Source organism: Protopterus annectens, chromosome 3.part1 (assembly GCF_019279795.1).
Source record: "Protopterus annectens isolate FY-2018-M chromosome 3.part1, PAN1.0, whole genome shotgun sequence".
NCBI classification, from domain to species: domain Eukaryota; kingdom Metazoa; phylum Chordata; order Ceratodontiformes; family Protopteridae; genus Protopterus; species Protopterus annectens.
Genome location: NC_056732.1, coordinates 181,994,480 through 182,013,872, shown reverse-complemented (window position 1 = coordinate 182,013,872; position 19,393 = coordinate 181,994,480).

Below are 19,393 nucleotides of genomic sequence, written 5' to 3'. Positions count from 1 at the left end.
CAAAAAAAATTATAAATGAACAAGTATATTGTTTTCTGCAGGTCATCAGGTCTTCTTGCAATCCCCATGGAATACCTTGTGCTTCCCATACTCTGCCATACTATGTTTTATCTTTGAGGTTACACCACCTCAAAGAACAAGAAATACTTGGTCTTACTGCAAACTCAAGCATTTGTTTCTCGGTATAGAGTGTCCTTATAGTTAGAATATTCTAAACAGACTGTGTCTGCATCCAGTAGAATGCATGGTGAAACTCATCTTCCTGCAAAATGTAGATAGTAATTCCATTGGAAGAATTAAACATATTTGTTGTTGTGTACATAGACTGTAGTCGAGCACAGCACCCAGGACAGTGCCTGGCAGTGAATGTAGAGGATTAAGTCTATGAACTGGTAATGAGCTACTTCCTGTAGTCTAGGGTTTGCTTCCTTCCATCTCCATTTGCCTACTGCATGACTCTGAGCAAGTCACTTAATCAAAAACTGCTACCAGGACTCCCCTAAAACTAGTGTGAGTGTCCAGTGGGCTTATCCAGTTTAAAAAAATGAATAAAAAGAAATGCTGAATAAAATTTCTGAGGCTGTACACCTGAGGGTGTCATCCTTCGGATGAGTTATTAAATGAGGTCCCATCTACTTATGTTGGTGATAGCCCAGGTGGATGTAAAAGATTCCACAGCGCCTATCAAAATGGTGGGGGTCCTTTACTTATATACAGAAAGAACTTTTATTTACAACGTATTTACTTGTTTACAAATATTTACAAATGTACAGATATAGAGATACACAAATCTGTTTATACATATTTATAATTTCCTTTACAATCATACTAAATTTCCATCCCTATTAGACCCCACACCTTTTTCCATAACCATCTGATTTTACTTAATATTGTTGCTAAAATCCATTTACCATTAAACATGATTTCATTCATTCTTTCATTCCATATAACCTAATAAGAAGAAAAGCTTAATAAACCAGCAGTTAGTCACAGCAGTGTCTGCCATACTGTGTACATTGAAAGTCCTTTTCCTCCCCAAGTTAATTCATTCAGTGTACTAAAATGTTGCATTAACATATTAATACCACTCTCTTTATTAAATGGCTTTAAATACATCTAATGCTTAAACTATTCCCTTTGGCCAAATTTAATCTACATTGCCACTTTGCACCATGATGACAGAAAAATTATCTGCTGATGGATTTTTTCCATAATTTGTACAACTTTAACTAAAAATATACATTTATGCTGTACATCAGCTGTGTGCACATGCAATTAATTAATTTATTTTATTTTATTTATTTATTTTACATTTGTTGACCGGGATAGTCCGACTGGATGCATGTCCATTTTCAGTAGAGGCCTGGGGAGAAAAGCTCCGATTTAATTACTTTTCCAGACATCAAATGACTGCCGGGATTGGCATTCAGATATAACTACAAAAAATGATGTAGTGTGAATAGCTCCATATACTTATCTGCCTAATCCTACCCCCCCCCAAAAAAAAAATATGTTTATAGCCACTCTATAAGGGTATTTAAAATTACCTATGACTTTTTAAATTTGTAAGTACAATAATCAAATATCTTCTCTCTTCCTTTCTCTTTAGAAATTGCTTTTATAGAGTATGTTATATTAGCAGTTAAAAAATAGTTTGTTATATTGGAAATGTGAATGTCTTTTAAATGATGTGACTTCTGTGGATGTTTATTGGAAATTTAATTAAGCCTAGCAGTAGTTCTTAACAATGGATAGTTCCCATTTATACTATTTGCAATGGCTCTGCTTGCTGTAATTGTAACCAGATACCAAACTACTTTATTTTCTATCTGCCCTTTTATCTTTAGCCCTGTAAATCCACAAACCCTTACAGGCAGAATGTACATCTTCTGTTTCTACTCAATATGCCTGCTTAACATCATTTGAATTCTCTCTGTCCAGTTCTCTGCTGAAAAAATATCTTAATAAAAGCATAGCTGTCATCTTTATCTAAAGAAACTATTGTTTGTTCCAGATGCTCATTTGTATAACCTCATTCCAAAATATCTCATACATTCAGTCTTTTTAACTTTGTCTTTCTGAACAGATGTATTTGTAAAGGATCTAAAAATTGTTGCCTGAACAAGCTTTTAGTTATGTGGTGCAGATGATGACTACAGCTTAATAAAATATTGTTTACTGGCACTGGCTTATGGAAAATCTTAGAACCAACTATCTCATCTTCTATACAGATAATAGCTTCCAAAAAAATCCAGTTGATTTGTTTGCTATATAAAATCCAGCCTTAAAAAAACAATAGGGCATTCTCAGTAGCTGGATTAATGTGTCCAAATCATAATTACTATAATACCCTAAACATCAAATACCAGAGTTAAAGACTACAATATTGTAATGCAAAGAAAATGTTTGTTGTTTGCCAGATAAGTACACACATTAAACAGGGATCGCTGATGCACTAATGGCTGGTACCAGTAATTGACAAAAATAATGACATTTACAATAAAATGTTATTTCTGATGTCACAAAAAGAAAAAATTAGAAAAGCTAGACTTTCCACTGTGTTATACCTTAAACCTCTTGTAAAAGAGGCAACGTGGGATAACTTTAAGGATATCAGGTGTTTCATCAGCTGAAACACCTGATATCCTTAAAGGGTAATTTACATATATCCCATGTTGCCTCTGTTACAAGAGGTTTAAGATATCACACAGTAGAAAGTCTAGCTTTGCTAGTTTTTTCTTTTTGTGTTTTTCAACCAGTTAGTTTTCCTATGTGACCTTTATACTCATTGTTTTAGTTTCTTAGCTGGGATATTTTGTAGACACCCTAATGTTTGTAGATATCAGTCAGCTACAACAACCCCGTGTTTCCAAAAGTCAAGCATTTTTCATATGCCGTGTGGATGGTGCAATAAAAAAAAAGCAGAAACATGCATGTCCACAGTTGGAAGTATTTGGTTTTATTGGCCTAAAATTGTTCATATATAGACCTAAAGGTAAAAATATTAATGTCACAGATGTTCAGAATTGCTTTTTAGCTGAAACACCTAATATTCTTAAAGAATAATTTGTGTATATCCCATGTAGTAAGTCTAGCTTTGCTAGATTTTTTTTTTTTGTTAATCAGTTGGTTTTCCTGTGTAACCTTTATGCTCATTGTATTATTTCTGATGTCAACTGTTTGTTAATATGTGATTATACTGCAAACAATTTGTTGAGAACCAGCATTATTATATTCTTATATTGTCATCCTGAGGTACAGTTTTCCTGTATAAGTCACCTATAAATATTTTAGCAAATCATTTTACCTAATGCCACACTAGTGATTAATATCAAAGTTAAGCAGCCTTGAAGGAGGTAGCAAGATAATGATCCAAACTAGAAAGCTGTCTACATAAAAAGCAGAAAAATAATGTCATTTTTATTAATAAATAAAGGGGAGTTATTTTAGTTTACCATAGATCAGTTTTAGGACCAGTCTTCTTTGATACATATCCGAGTCACATTGATGAGGAGTTATAACACAATTTTTGTATGCAGATAGTACAAAAATTTGCACAACAATGGATATACTGAACATTGTAGGGTGCATGAAATGGTACTTGGACAAATCGTAGTAAGAGTCTACTATATGATAACATTTATTTAACTAAACATACAAGCTAATGCAATTTGGAAAGCTAATGGACCTCTGGTAAAAGGTGTAAAATGTGGCCTTGTGGCCAGACTAGACATTCCACTGTGTGATTCCTTAAAACTTTTGTATTAGAGGTGACATGGGATATATGCAAATGACCCTTTGAGGACATCAGGTGTTTCAGCTGTGCTGATGATGCCATAAGAAGGCTGAATCATGCATGTCCACAGCTAGTGGAGTTTGACTTTATTGGCCTGAATTTGTCCATTAATAGACATAAAAAGAACAAAGTCATGGGCATTCAGAATTGCCATATAGCTGAAACACCTGATGTCCTTAAAGGGTTATTTGCATATATCCCATGTTGTCTCTAATATAAGAGGTTTAAGGAATCACACAGTGGAATGTCTAGTCTTGCTAGATTTTTCTTCTGTTTTTTACTGATTGTTTTTTCTGTGTGGCCTTTTTCCTCATTGTTTTAGTTTGTTGGTTAAAATATTTAAAAAGGAAATCAGTGCGGTAAGAGAGGAAATATTGCCAGAGAATTCTAAAATGAGCTGAAGAGCCAACACTAGTAGACAGACGGGAACAATTGTCTTTTGCTGTAGCTCTGAGGACACATTTTGCATTTCTGCACTCATGTTGAAGAAATTGGTGATTTGCAGAAGAGGACACTTAAAATGGTCAAAATTTGGACCAGATGCCTGAGGCGTGAAAATATGCCAATATCAAAATGTGTAGGCATTTTAAAGAAATCATTTAAAATACAATAGATCAGTATATTTTGAGAAAAATATTACAAAAGAACAAAGGGATGCAACTTGAAGTTTGAGAGTGGAAAATGTACGTTTATATTAGCCAACATTTATGTATTTATTGTGATAATGATATGGCGTGTGACAGACATAAAACTACACAGGAAATAAACAGGAGGAATTGAAGTAAGTTTCCTTACAACTGCAGCTTCATTACAAAGTAGGGTAATGGATAAATGTATTTATGTACTGTCACACTGTATTTTTCAGTGCATCTTAGTGAAGATTATGTTCCATATAACCCACATGTGATCATGCCTTTTTGTATACACAGTTGCACAAAATTCATATGAGTTCTTAGAGTTCCCTTTGGCATGCAATGTATAACTCTGTGAGAAACTAAAAAGTATTCATTTTTCTGTTATAGATCTAACTTTATTAAGAGAAGAAGCTTTCATATGTACCATTCTTCATCACTGTGATATGTCTTAGGAATAAACCTGGCCCTTGGATATCTGTTGAGTTCCGTTTGCCTTTCCTGGTTTAGTGACTTCACCCTTAACTTCAGTTCTAAAGGCAGAGATCCCAATTCTCAGCACCTTACCATACTAGACCACTGTTTTTAAGAGGTTACAAAATACCAGTCATCACCTCATCCCTTGTCAATGGCTCCTCATTCTTAAAATTTTTGAGAGAATACATTTATTGAGATCATTGCTTGACATTATGCATAAGTTTCTTGCAAATAATAGACTCCTCACATTTCTGAGTGCTGTGCACATTATTATAGAAGCAGAAAATCAAGTCACTGAATCTGTTTAGAACTTAAAAAGTTAATAGTAAGCAATAAATCTTGAATCTTTAGTAGTGCAATATTTTTTAGAAAACTAAATACAAGAACATGAAAAAATTCTGTCTTTAGTGGAACATGAAATATAATGGTATAGTTGTTAAAATAAGTGCTGTATATTAGTATTGAGACAGAAGATGCTTCTGTTACAGCCCCAATTAAGGGACTTGTTATTCCTTGGTTTCTAGGAATGCCTGTTGTCCTTGGGTAGATGATAGTTAAGCAATATGTATTCTTAAGTCCTTGTTCACAGGCCAACCTGGCCTACAAGATAGGATTCCAAGTGTGATTGAAAAGAAAATGTGATTCCATTAACCTAATTGGATTTACCTGATTAATTGCCATGAGAAAGCATTCTAGGTAAAGTGGATATCTGTCTGGTGTTGTGACAGAGCTCTTTGCAAATTGAAAAGCCAGATGTTAATTTCATACTGCATTTACTTTATCCTTTAAGTAATCTTTAACATTGCAAGATTACTATCTGAACCCAAGAGGGCACTGCCTCTCATAAGATAACTAAATTATCCTAATGCACAGCAATGCATCTAGATAAAATGAGAATGAACAATTGAACAATTTGCTATACTGTGAAACATTTTAATGATTTACCACTAAACTTAAGACATCAGAAAAAACAGGCACAAAAACTTAATCTAATGCCTCCATAGCTGGTTATTTAAAGATATATGCATTTATCATTACAGCATTTACCTAAAGAAGTTTTCAGCAGAACTGTGCCTGTGTAAAGACATCTAATCGACTGGAAGGACAATACATAATAGAAGTCGCTATAAATAGGTTTTTATTTGTTCAACTTGTAACAAATCATGATGACAAAAAAATCAAGATGATACTTGAATTAAATAACCAGTGAATGACTTACTTTATTATTTAGGATTATTGCACGCATAACAAAACTAGTGCAATATAGCATAATGTGTCCATTTCTGTGTTCTGTCTCATTTGTACCCCTAGATAAACAGGAATGCAAGAACTTCAATGACCTGTAAAATAATCACGCAGTTGTCTATTGGTCCTTTGGCTAAGTTTGTGGTAGCTGTTTATTAATTCCATGGGGCATAATTGCAATCCATACTGCAGCGGAACTGAATGTTGTAAACCTGGAAAATCCATAGCAAGACTAAAATTGCAATATCTCAGATTTTTTTTCCTACACAGTTTTTAGAGTTAGTATACATAAGCAGCAGAGGTGTTGTCTGGCTGCAGCTTTCCATTTCATGGGGTACAGATGGCTTTGCTTTCCTGCAAATGTGATTTAAAAATATAAGAGCAGGTTTCAGAATTTGCTATTACTTATTTGAATGACTGTTTGCATTTCAAAGTATCAAGAGTCTCAGGACTGGATCTTGCATTGCAGCTCTGATAGGGATCATCCTAGTTGCTTTTGTCACATGGGTTAATAACCAAGTGTTCTTCGTTATCAGGGAACATATACACTTAGAGCAGGATTTGTAGGCACTGGTGCATCAAGTATATGGCTATAGCACCTAATAAAACCTAGAAATTACCACACCTTAATCATGGCTCCAGCAACACTAGTGCTCTAGGTGGAACATGCTGTATGAATATTCACAGCTATGCAATCTTGAAACACCCCAGCCATGCAGAAACGTAGACTGGAAGCCATAGGTGCACGAGGCACTTAATGCTTCTTAGATAAACTTCAGTAGTGTACTGAGCACTCAGTGTTCCATATGGAAGCTTCACTGATATACTGTACCAGGTGATTCTGTGTGTCATTCCTTTATAGATTCTGGACAGTATGCATCTCTGAATGAGGCAATGTTCATCATCCCCACTGCTGCTGTAAACTTTAGGCTGTACTGGTTGTTTCCCACCAAGGAAACAACAGCCAACCTGCTTCTAAAAGCTGTACCTCCTCCCACTCCTTTACTCTGAACTTGAAGGCTGATTGGCTAATACTCCAGAAGGAAATCAGCAGTCAGAGGGATGCTTTCTGCAGTACTTTCTTGCCATCTCGAGAAGAAGCATCTCTTGGGCTTCTTATGAGGAGAAATCAGCTAAGAGCTTCATTTCTGGCAGATAAGTCCCTACTGAGGAACCCTTCCACTCAAAAATTATTGTCATTTTAAGAAAAAGAGCAATTTATTTGTTTTTGACTAAAAGCCATTTTTCCCTTTAAGAAACCCAGTATTTTTTCTTAGTATCAGACTTTTTCTGTCACAGACCCCTATTTTTGACTTAGCATGCTTATTATAGTGTCTGGGGCTAATTTTGTGAAAATTGTGTATTGCCTGTGTAAATTTTGAATTTTGTTGGACTAAAAAAACTTACCGAGGAACGGGTGGGAAATTTTGTGTCAGTGTAATGCTTATGCTCTCTTCATGACAACCTACTAGCCATTTTGAGTTTGGCAGTGCACGTGCAAGAATTTCCTTGTCAGTGAACAGTACTGACAGGGAAATTCTGTTATACTTTTATTTTTTATAACCCAAGGGACTGGAGAAAGTGTTGCAAGTGCTACTGTGCTGCTTGTTAACACTCAGTGGCAATTTGCCTTTCGATTGACTCAGTCTAGCAATGCTTATCACTTTTTGTGCTTCTTCCCTGGTTACAGCATGGATAATCATGCTGTTCGCCTGCAGTGCCTAGAAAAAAAATTACTTACCAGGGAGTCCTTGCCTTTGCTGGGGACTTGATCTATGGCTTTGCTGATAGTGGATAAACTTGCAGAGGCCACTGGTTATTCCTCAGACTATTCACTGACTTCCCTGACTTTCTCTGTTCTAGTCCTGTTGGACAGTATGAATCAGTATACTGTACTGAGTGCATGGGAGAACCATCTTCTCTGGGTCTAGGAGACAATCTGGGAGATTCTTCTCAGGACAATTGGGGCATGTGAACAGTAGACTGTGCAGACATCCCTCCTTCGAGTCATTCGTCTTCTGCTGGAACTCCAATTAAGAAAACTAAAATGAAAAGTTAAACATTGGTCTTCTGATGAAGTCATTACTATTAAAAAAAGATGATTATACAACAACCCCCCCCCATTAATATTCAAAAACGTGCATGCTGATTGGTCAGCGTGCATGTTGTAAATGAGAGTTATAGTAATGGAAAAAGGTCCAGTCGCCCGGACTTTTTCCATTACTATAACTCTTTTTTTACAGCAACGGAGAATGTAAGATCTCCATTGCTTCACACTGTCGAGTTTAACATAGCGAGACAGCTTTAAAAAAAGCAAAGGAGATTCTCCGTTGCTTTTTTTAAAGCTGTCTCGTTATGTTAAACTCCTTTAACATAGCGAGACAGTTTGTAAAAAGCAACAGAGATCTTGTTTTCTCCGTTGCTTTTTCAAAACTGTCTTGCTATGTTAAATGGGTTTAACATAGCGAGACAGCTTTAAAAAAAGCAACGGAGATTCTCCGTTGCTTTTTTTAAAGCTGTCTCGCTATGTTAAACCCATTTAACATAACAAAACAGTTTGTAAAAAGCAACGAAGATCTTGCTTTCTCCATTGCTTTTGCCCACAGCTCTGATGTACTACGTAGGCATACACATGTGCAGTACATCAGAACTGCCGCAGAATACCAGACAGCTGCGGAAGGGCAGCAAGGAGGCATTATACAATGCCATTATTTAAGAAAAGTAATTCTTTTTTTTCTTAAATAATGTCATTGTATAATAGCAATAACCCACTTCTGGGTGTGGGTAATGCTGGATTTACCCACGGTTGGCTTTGGTTGGCCACTCGGGCTTCGCCCTCGTGACCAAACCACACCAACCATGGGTAAATCCAGTATTACCCACACCCAGGTGTGGGTTATTGCTATAATCCTTACCTTGGCTAGACAGGCATTACAGGCAGTAAATCTTGGTATGTAAAAGCCTATACAGATGGGCATTCCCTGTCAAATTATGCCTGAAGATACAGGGTTGGATGATTCTGATTTTAACAGAAATATGGCTTCTTCTCCTTAAATTTCTAAGTCCGTCTCTTGGATTGTGAGGAAAATTGAATTCTTATCTTCCTGTGAAGGAATTTTCTTTTAATCAGGCTATTGACAGAATGAATGGGGTATTTTATGGGAACAAATTGTTACAAATGGATATAATTCATTCCTATCTCAACTCTCCTACACTACTAGCCCTGAAGGATGTGTTGAATGCTGCCTGTAGTCATCCTGATACCCAGCCATCAGTCCTTAAAAAAGCAGATAAACTGTATATGGTACTTTAGGTTATCACATTTCTCTTCTTTTACTGTAGATTTGACCCAGATGCAAATTTAACTGCTTCTCATACTGGCAACAGATTGGTCCTTAACATTAACCTTTTACCCAGTGACAATGACGGTAAAACATTGTACCATATAGACTGCTTGACTTACAAAGCCATGTCTGACTCAGCTCTGTTAGAAATGCTACATCTTAAGAAATCCCAATCCCTCCGCACCACACACTCCAGAGACCTCAACCTCATTACCACAATCAACAGAACATGCTGGAGGGACAGGTTCATAACCCAGAGACTGCCCATGCTCTGGAATAGACTTCCCATACATGTCAAGCAGAGCACCTCACTGGCCCTCTTCAACAGAAATCTTGATGAGTGGATCGGAAATAGAAAATTCACCCCAGGGATCACTCCAGTGGCTTTACTCGACAGAGGCACTGGGAAATAAGGTTGGGCGGCACAATGCCAGGGTAATCCGATGGGATAGGCTTGTAAAGGCTCCAAAGCCATTAGCCTAGTACATAACTATGAACCTATGAACCTAAAAGAATGTTTTCTTCTTCCACTTTAGCCTTCAGAATTCTGAGTTATCAAGTACATGTAAGGAAATTTATGCTATGTCATATGGACAGTCTGAGTGAATTAGCTTCCACTCTTTTCTGAACCAAACTGTTTCTGCCATTTCTCATGTATCTAATCAAGCTTTGAAGAGTGTATATGATTATGTAAATACTGTGTCTAGGACTGCTGCTACTTCTACAGTGTTGAGAAGATATGTTTTGGTATGTAACAAAACTTCTGTTATGAAATGAAGTCTAAAATCTTGGATTCAGCTTTAGATAAGGAGGCATTGTTTGGCTCCTGTTACCCAGGTTCTCAAACAATATTATAAAAGAGGGAAATGAATTCAAGGAGTTTCTATGATAGTTCATGTAGCATAATACAAATCGTATAGGCCTCTCTTTTCCACCAAAAAGCAAAATAAACAAAACCAGTCTTTTTCTGGCAAAAAAAATGCACACAAAAAAAGTTGACTGGAGCGTAACAGCAATAAAAAACAGAGTTTTTTTCAAAAAAAAAAAAAAGGAACAGCCCAACAAGAACAGAATGACTGTGCTAGCATTCCTTAACCTCTCCCCTCCCCCCTCACCAATATCTTTACAAATCAGTCCCAAAAACTGGCCCTCAACATTACCATTTGGCAAAAGATTGTTTCAGACTCCAGGATGTTAAAAGTGGTGAGGGAGGGCTACAGATGGCACTGAATACAGAAACCATCTTTGAGGAGAATGCTTTCCCACCCTCTAAACCAAACAGAATTTTTTCCTCAGGTTCTTCGGTCTTTACACACCCAGTGAGTCATATAACCAGCACCTTTAACTCAAAGGCTTCTATTCCAGAATATCTGTAGCACCAAAAAAGAGGCCTCTTGGAGACCAGTACCAGATCTTTCATTTCTAAATTTCTATGTGAAAGTTCCAAAGTTTATAATGTCGACCTTACAGAACCTGTTATCTCTCATTCCTTGCATGAGTAACTTGGTAATCAAACCCTAGCCCTAAAATATGCTTACTACCATAGTCCCATAGCCATAGTCTTCATGAAATTTCTAAGGCTCTCTGTTTCTGGGTCACATTATCAGTTCTCTACTTTATCCTATAGTGTATCTATAACTTCAAGAGTATTCACTAAATGTCTAGCCCCAGTCATAACTTATTGCAGATGGAATGGCATTCACATCTTTCCTTATTTAGGTTACTTGCTTATCTTTGCAGAGTCTTTATACAGATGTCAGGAGGCATTGACATGGGTTAGGTCTCTTTTGATCAGTCTGGACTTCCAGATACATATTGCAACATCCCCCTTGGCTCTTTTTGACAGGATTGTATTTCTTGGGTGCCTTATAGATTCCTGTCTTCAAAAGGTATTTTTAGTAGGAGACGCAGTGGATCTTTATCTGGAATTTTTTCTGAACTTCCCCAACCAGTCTCAGAGTTCTGCCAGAGAATTTCTCAGGATTCTAGGTTCATGGCTTCTATGATTCTCATGATTCCAATTGCTAGATTATGCATCAGAAATATACAGTGCTTCCCAAAAAACATATGGACCCAGCATTTGCATTCTCAAGAGTATCAAATTCCAGTCTGTGGCTTTATTAAAAAGGGAACTACTTTAGTGGAGACAACAAATTCAACTGAATGCAGGTCTCCCTTTGTCTACTCAGTCCCAAGTCCAATCTGTCACTACAGACATGTCAGAATTTCAGCTTCCAGAGGGGTAGAGTGCAAGGCCTATGGAAACCTTAAGACAGACCAAAGCACATTGACTTAAAAGAGATGCTGGCTGTGTCCCGTGTCTTGAAGTATTCCCACCGTATTTTATTCACAGGACCTCTCCAAATAATTACAAACAATATCACAGTCATATAGTATATAAATAAGCATGGAGAAACAAGGTAAGGGTGGTTGTGGGGGGTGCAGCTGTTAGCATTGTTGCCTCACAGCAAGAGGTTCTCCAGTTCATTTCTTGACTGGGGTGCCTTCTGTGTGGAGTCTGCATGTCCTCCCTGTGGTTACATGGGTTTCCTGCAGGTGCTCCGGATTCCTCCCACATTCCCAAGACATGCTGTAAGTGGATTGGACACTCTAAAGTGGCCATAGGTGAGAATGTGTGAGTGAGTGGTACAAATGAACTACTGTGGCAGGGCTAGCCACCTGGAGGTGTAAACTTTGGCTTGAGATGATTGTCACTGCTGAAAATGGCACCCCAATCCCATGTGCAAAACAGAAAAAGGGGTTGAGGATGGATTGAGATACAAGGTCATACCCCCTATGTAAGCTGGTAGTGACAGCTTGGGAGTTAGTTCTTTAGCATTTCTTAACTTTCCAATTGTCTTAAATTCTGTTAGAGCAAAACACTGTGGCAAACAATGTGAACAGGACAAGAACAGGCCCTCCCGAATGAAAATTTAACAAGGGGGCCTTCCAAGAATCAATTCAGTTGTGGCGAACACCTCAAATATATCTGTTTGCTCCTTTCAAAACAGACAACTAAACAACATTTCTTCCAGGGCTCTTTGCAAGCAAACCTGGAAAACAGATGCATTTTCATTTCCTTGGCCAAGGGCAATTACCGCAAGCTTCCTCAAAAACTGGATCTACTCACACAGAACAGAAGGAGTTTGATACACCCCAGTATCGATCAACTTCAGCTGATTGCCTGGTTGATTCAATTGTAATACCTTTTAGGCACTTATTTCTTGAAGATGTGCAGCACAGACCTTTCAACCAATCAGGGACAAATTTGAACAGAATCAGGGAAAAGTCAAGAGAAAATCAGGGACAATCAGGGACACTTTTTAAATATTAGTGCTATTAAGTTGAAACATTGAGAGAATCAGAGCATATGAATTAATACACCTTTTCTGAAGTAAAAGAAGTGCATAACTCTTAATTATTGTAATTATTCATTTAGTGTAATTCACCACCTTTCTGCCCAAAGTCAGTAGTTTTAGGAGAGATTCAGAGGGACAGAGCAAATATTTCAGTCAAAATCAGGGACGTCCCTGAAAATTAGGGACAGTTGAGAGGTATGATGTAGCAGGTACTGAAAGAGAAAAGGAAGGCTGCTACTAGTTGGTGAGCAGTTTCCAGAGGAGTAAAAGTGCAAGGCCTATGGAATCCTTAAGACAGACCAAAACACATCAACTTAAAAGAAATGCTGGCAGGGCATTCAGTCACCATCTTCATTCACAGTGCAGAGCCTGTGGTCATAACATCTGACCTTGATACTGCAGGAGCTCTGCCACAAAATCCAAACTTCCAAACGTTCTCACTGAGAATATTGCCATTGTACAATAACATATGGTCACTACACCTGGCCCCAGTACAGCTGGAGTTCTGCCACAATGCTCAACTCCCAAATTTTTCATTGGGAATTTTGTCATTTTACAGTGTTAGCAAATTTAACTTGAACCTTGCTGTGTATAAACTTCAACTAGTCAAATACATGCCTGCTTTGTGCTGTAAAAAGTTGGCCACTGTACTTTCTCTTGACCAATAAATCGCACTTTATGTGCTGTTACGTAGCCACTCTAGCTACCAGGGTTACGCATTCAGGAAATGAAAACAATTCTGTTCTACTTTGTACCTCTCTGTTAATTGCTTTATACTGGCTATAAACTGATTACTCTCTTTTATAATTTGACCTGAAGGTTAGAGGGTCACTATAGTAGAATGCATTGTTAAATATCTTCTTAATATTGTCTCGTCTTTCACTCAGTCACCATCTTCATTTACAGTGCAGGTATGTGTCATATGTTATTACATTTCTATTTGTTCTAAGCATGTGTAGAACAATGAATAGACCTTGGTAGTATGTTGTATTTATCAATTTCATTCAAATGTGATAAGCTTTATGCATGTTGAACCTGTTCCCTTTAACAAGTATGTAATGTCAGTAGTTGGTGTTTTGGTATATATAACACTCGTATGATGTACTGGGTAATCCCATGAAAGTTTATTAAGTGATTGTTTTATACTGAGCTTATCAGTGTGGTGCTAAGCTATAACTTGTTCTATACAGCTCTGTTTCCTCTCTCTCTCTATATATATATATACACATATACACTGTATTACAGTGGTTCTCTATCTGCATACCTCCTGTTAGCCTACTTTGTGCTTATATTCATAAACTTTGTTATCATCCCTTTACTCTTATACATTCCCCATATTCTCTTACTCTGACTCATTGTGGTCCTTCTGCCATCTCTTTTTATAATAAGTTTTAATGTTATTGCCGCCATATACTATGACAATTTAGTAGAGATGTTTTCTCTTTTTTCTTTCAGAGCCTGTAGTTATTACATCTAGTCCTAGTACTGCAGAAACTCTGCCACAAGGCTCAGCTTTCAAACATTTTCACAAAAAAGTTTGTCATTTGTACAATGTAACAAACTTACCTTGAACAATTAAAATTGATGAATTACATGCTTGTATTACCTAACATAAACCTGATATTTTCACTGTAACTGAAAATTGTCTTAAACCCAACATAAACAACTCCAAATCTATACATCCTAGCTATAATATTATCCATAATGACTGTATAAAGATAGGTAGTGGCATTGCCTTAATATTTCCTAAAGAACTATCACATTTCCCCTTATAACAAGCCAATACCAAAATTCAGTTCATCAGTGTTTCTTATAACTTTTCTGAAATTAAACAATTATAATCAAATATGTTTTATTGTCCTTTGCTTCCCTACTTATGACAATACAACTATACTAGTAGATATCCTACATTAGATATCCATAACAATCCCACAAGAAAAATACAACTAGGTGATGTGAATGTCATTTGGTTGGATATAAACTATAACTCCCCTCCATCTAACTTGAACTAGTTTAGATTCACACAACTAATTAATAGCCCCACACATTACAGTAAGGTATCTTATTCCCTATTAGACTGGATCCCTGGTATCAGACCCTAGCAAACACACCACTGCAGGTACAATGCCAGACTGCCACTCTATACAGCTAGACATCTCACATATCAACGTAAACAGCATGTTTATAAAACAACACACAACCTTTCCAGTTTAACCCAGAAATGTTCATTACTACCCTATCATCTATTAACTGGAACTTCCTAAAAATCCTCCCCTTTAGATGATGATGTTGTAAATGAATTCAATACAACTTTCCTAAATATCCTAAATAGTCTTGCTCCTCCAAGAAAGAAGGGACTAAAAACATTTGGCTATCCAAAAAGAGTAGAATGTTAATGCAGGACAGAAAAAAGCATGGAAGGAATGGCAAAAATATAAAATACCACAATATCCTGAAAACTTCAGAATGCTTTGCATTCGTACTAAAAAGCAAGTAAATGAACACAAAAACTATAATATAATAACTTTCAGAATAATAGTAAACACAACCCTAAAAATTCTGGATAGCCATTAAAGAAATCTTGCATCCTGGCCTAACATTCAACTCTGACTCCTGTCCCAAATAACTCACTACTCAAAACCTCCATACAATTCAACTCTTATTTTATATATGGCATCTCTAACAAAAGCATTCCCCAACATCTAATCCTAACCTTGTCCAATAGCCACATATCACCACATCTACTTTCTTCTTCAAACCTCTGCCCACATTCTATATAAAGCTACTCTTAAACTCAAACTATGATGTGCTTCAGCTGATGGCCTTCCAAGCATGTACCTTAAAACAGCAGTTGATAGAATTGCCTATCCTGTTTCAGTCCTTATAAATAGGCCAATCCAGGAATCCCATATTTTCTATCTCGAGTAAAAGTCACACATGAATCCTCAGCACAAAGGAAGAAATTCAACAGACATTACTAACTTTAGACCTATAGCAATCATATAACTCCCTCTCCAAAATACTTGAAAAATGTATTCCAACTCAATTGTTAAACTATCTCTTGCAAGAACTTCTATCTCCCATACAACATGGCTTCCATCCTTCTCATAGTAATAACATTGCATTCTAACCTACATAAATACCACCAATAAAACTAGAGATAATGGCAAAATAGTTTTCTCCTTATTTCTAGACTTGTCTAAAGCCTTTGGTACAGTTTATCACAGCAATTATTAAATGTCCTCATTAGTTCTCTCTCAGCCCACCCTTCTATGGTTCAAAAACTACCTATCCAATAGGTATCAGTCAGTAAAATGGCACTCCACCCTCTCTCTATACTTCCCAGTCACCACTGGTGTACCACAATGCTCTATCCATGATCCCTTCCTCTTTAACATTCTCACCAATACCCTCCAACTTCACTAATACAGTACACAGATGACTTCACACTCATTTGCACATATGACAGCATGGTACTCCTCAGAAAATTACTCAAGAAGCTTTAACAGCCACTGAAACATGGCTTTCTAACTCACAGCTTATGCTCCACCCTAAAAAACAAAATTACTACTTTTTTCACCCAAATCCCTCTCTCATGAAAAAAATTAAATTGAAAGTCTTTTCTCTTGACAATATAACCACTGAAGTTACTGCTCATAGCAAATTATTAGGAATGATAGTGGATGATAATCTTGAATTTAACCTGCATATACAAAATTGCATAAGAAAAACTCATTAAAAATTAGGGATACATTATAGAGCCAAAACATTCTCACCGATGCAACTAAAACTACACCTGCCACTACTTACCTCTTCCCCACACTTCTTTGTGGTGCTCTCATCCCTACCAACCTTCAGGTATCACAGAATCAAAACTTGGACAACAAAGTTGCTAAATTTGCATCAAATAGCCCTTTCAGAACCCAGCACTGTATAGCACTAAAAAGCCTAAATCAATTAGAACTACACCATCAGCTAACATATACACAACTTCTTGCCATCTATAAAATTATCTAGAATCCATCTGCTTGTCCAGCACTAAATAAAATTCTAAACAGCAGTCTTTCCAGTCAGTCATTATGATCCAGCGACCAAAAACTCCTGTCTGTCTACAAACCTATCAAATCTGCTGGACACTGCCTGTACTCATACCACTTTGCTAACCCTTGGAACTCTTTACCCATATCCATCTGGTCAATACCATCCCTCCCATCCTTCAAAACCATTCTGATAAACTTCCTAAAAACTGGCTCTGTTCTTGGTCAACACCAGGATAAATTATATCCCTAAATGTGAACAAATATGTATTCCTACCTTACATCTCCTTACTCTCCTTTCTTCAATTATTTCCTTACTTCTGTCAGTTTCTTTCCTCGGCTTTCTGTTTAAATATACCATAAACCTTAGTTTCTCTCAATTCATATTGCAATACCTGTTTGTACTATACTAACTCACCTTTAATTTCTCTATAAACTGGCTAAAATTTCTCTAAATATTAAATCATTGTCATAAAATTTACATCTGTTCTTAACCAAAGTTTTCATATTATGTCTAATTTAGTATAGCTGTTTAAACTGTAGTTGTTTTTTGTATTATTTTTAAAGATTGCAAAATTATTTTTCTTAAAATGGTTTGTATTAATTTGGTGCTTTTCTCTTCCAGGCTTCCATTGAAAATAGGCTCCTACCCATTCGTACTTTCATGGTAATCAAATGTCAATAAATAAATAAGTGGAAGCAGTTTTCTAGATTAGTTTAGCCAATAACCAAGGAACCAGTAATGACCTTGTACCACTGGTTCTCAAATATTTGTGTGAGTTACTTTCCATTGGCTTCACTTATTCCTCTATAAAGATTCATCTTGCAACAATTTCAGCATGTCTGTCCATGGATTCTTCCCTTTCTTCTCTGTTTGTTGTCAATTTCTGAAAGATGTTTCACAGCTGAGACCTTCTCATAAACAAGTTGATCCTCCTTGGGATCTACACTATGTGCTGGGAAATTCACTGTGTCACCTTTTCAACCAGTTTATCAAGCTGATTTAAGGTTCTTGACTTGGAAAACTGTACTCACCATTGTTCTGACATCAGCACAAAGACAATCTGAGTTGCAAGCTCTCATTATTATAGCAATAACTCATGCCTGGGTGTGAGTAATGCGGGATTTACCCACGGTTGGCGTGGTCGCCCTTGGGACCAAACAAAGACAACCGTGAGTAAATCCTGCATTACCCACACCCAGAAGTGGGTTATTGCTATTATACTATGACATTATTTAAGAAAAGAAATAATTACTTTTCTTAAATAATGGCATTGTATAATGCCTCTTTGCTGCCCTTCCGCAGCTGTCTGGTATCAGCGGCAGTTCTGATGTACTGCGCATGCCTACGCAGTACATCAGAGCTGTGGCCAAAAGCAACGGAGAAAGCAAGATCTCCATTGCTTTTTGCTGTTTTGCTATGTTAAATGGGTTTAACATAGTGAGACAGCTTTAAAAGAGTCTCTTTTAAAACACTGTCTCACTATGTTAAAAGAGTTTAACATAGCGAGACAGGTTTAAAAAAAAGCAACGGAGAAAGCAAGATCTCCGTTGCTTTTTACACACTGTGTTGCTATGTTAAAGGAGTTTAACATAGCAAGACAGCTTTAAAAAAAGCAACGGAGATCTCCGTTGCTTTTTTTAAACCTGTCTCGCTATGTTAAACTCTTTTAAAATAGTCAGACAGTGTTTTAAAAGAGACTTATACTAATGGAAAAAGTCCGGGTGACCGGACCTTTTTCCATTAGTATAAGTCGATTTACAAGGTACACGCTGGCCAATCAACGTGCACGTTTTGGAATATTAATGGGGGGTCATGGTATAATGGTAAATCCTATGAGTGGGTAGGGAATCTTTATGAACATACCTCTCATTCATGTCCAATGTGGTTTCAGAGTTTACTTTCAATCACACCATGTCGCCTATTTTTTTTCCTCAGAACGTAAAAACAGGGAGAATGGATTCAGCATACTTTGGACAAGCATAGCCTACTCAGATAATATCTTTTTTAAAACACATTTAGTGAATTATCAGTTACTACTTAGGCAAACTTACATTTATATAAAAAATTAGCAAACATGTTAACAAGTTTACATTTACAAACATTGTACATCACGTTTTCTTCTATACAATATAAGTAATCCAGCAGTACGCAAATTATTAAATTCCTGCCTTTTCTTAAACCTCAGTCCTTCTTGAAATCATTTTTCTGCATGTATTGTTCCATTTTATTGTATGTAATTTGCTTCTACCCTTTTTTAAAGATCTAATTTTCTGTTATTTTATCTGTGTTACAATATTCACTACTTCAAGTACAGTTGGTTTAGACTTTGGTTACCATTTTCTAGTTATTGCTTTTTGGCAGCCACCATAATTAAACTTAGCAAGGCCTTACCATGCCTAGGCAATTCAGCTCCTGTATCCCAGCTCAAAAAAATAATTTCCTTAGTTACACTCATTTGCTCACCCAGTACTCCTGACAGAGTACTTTATAGGGAAGTTT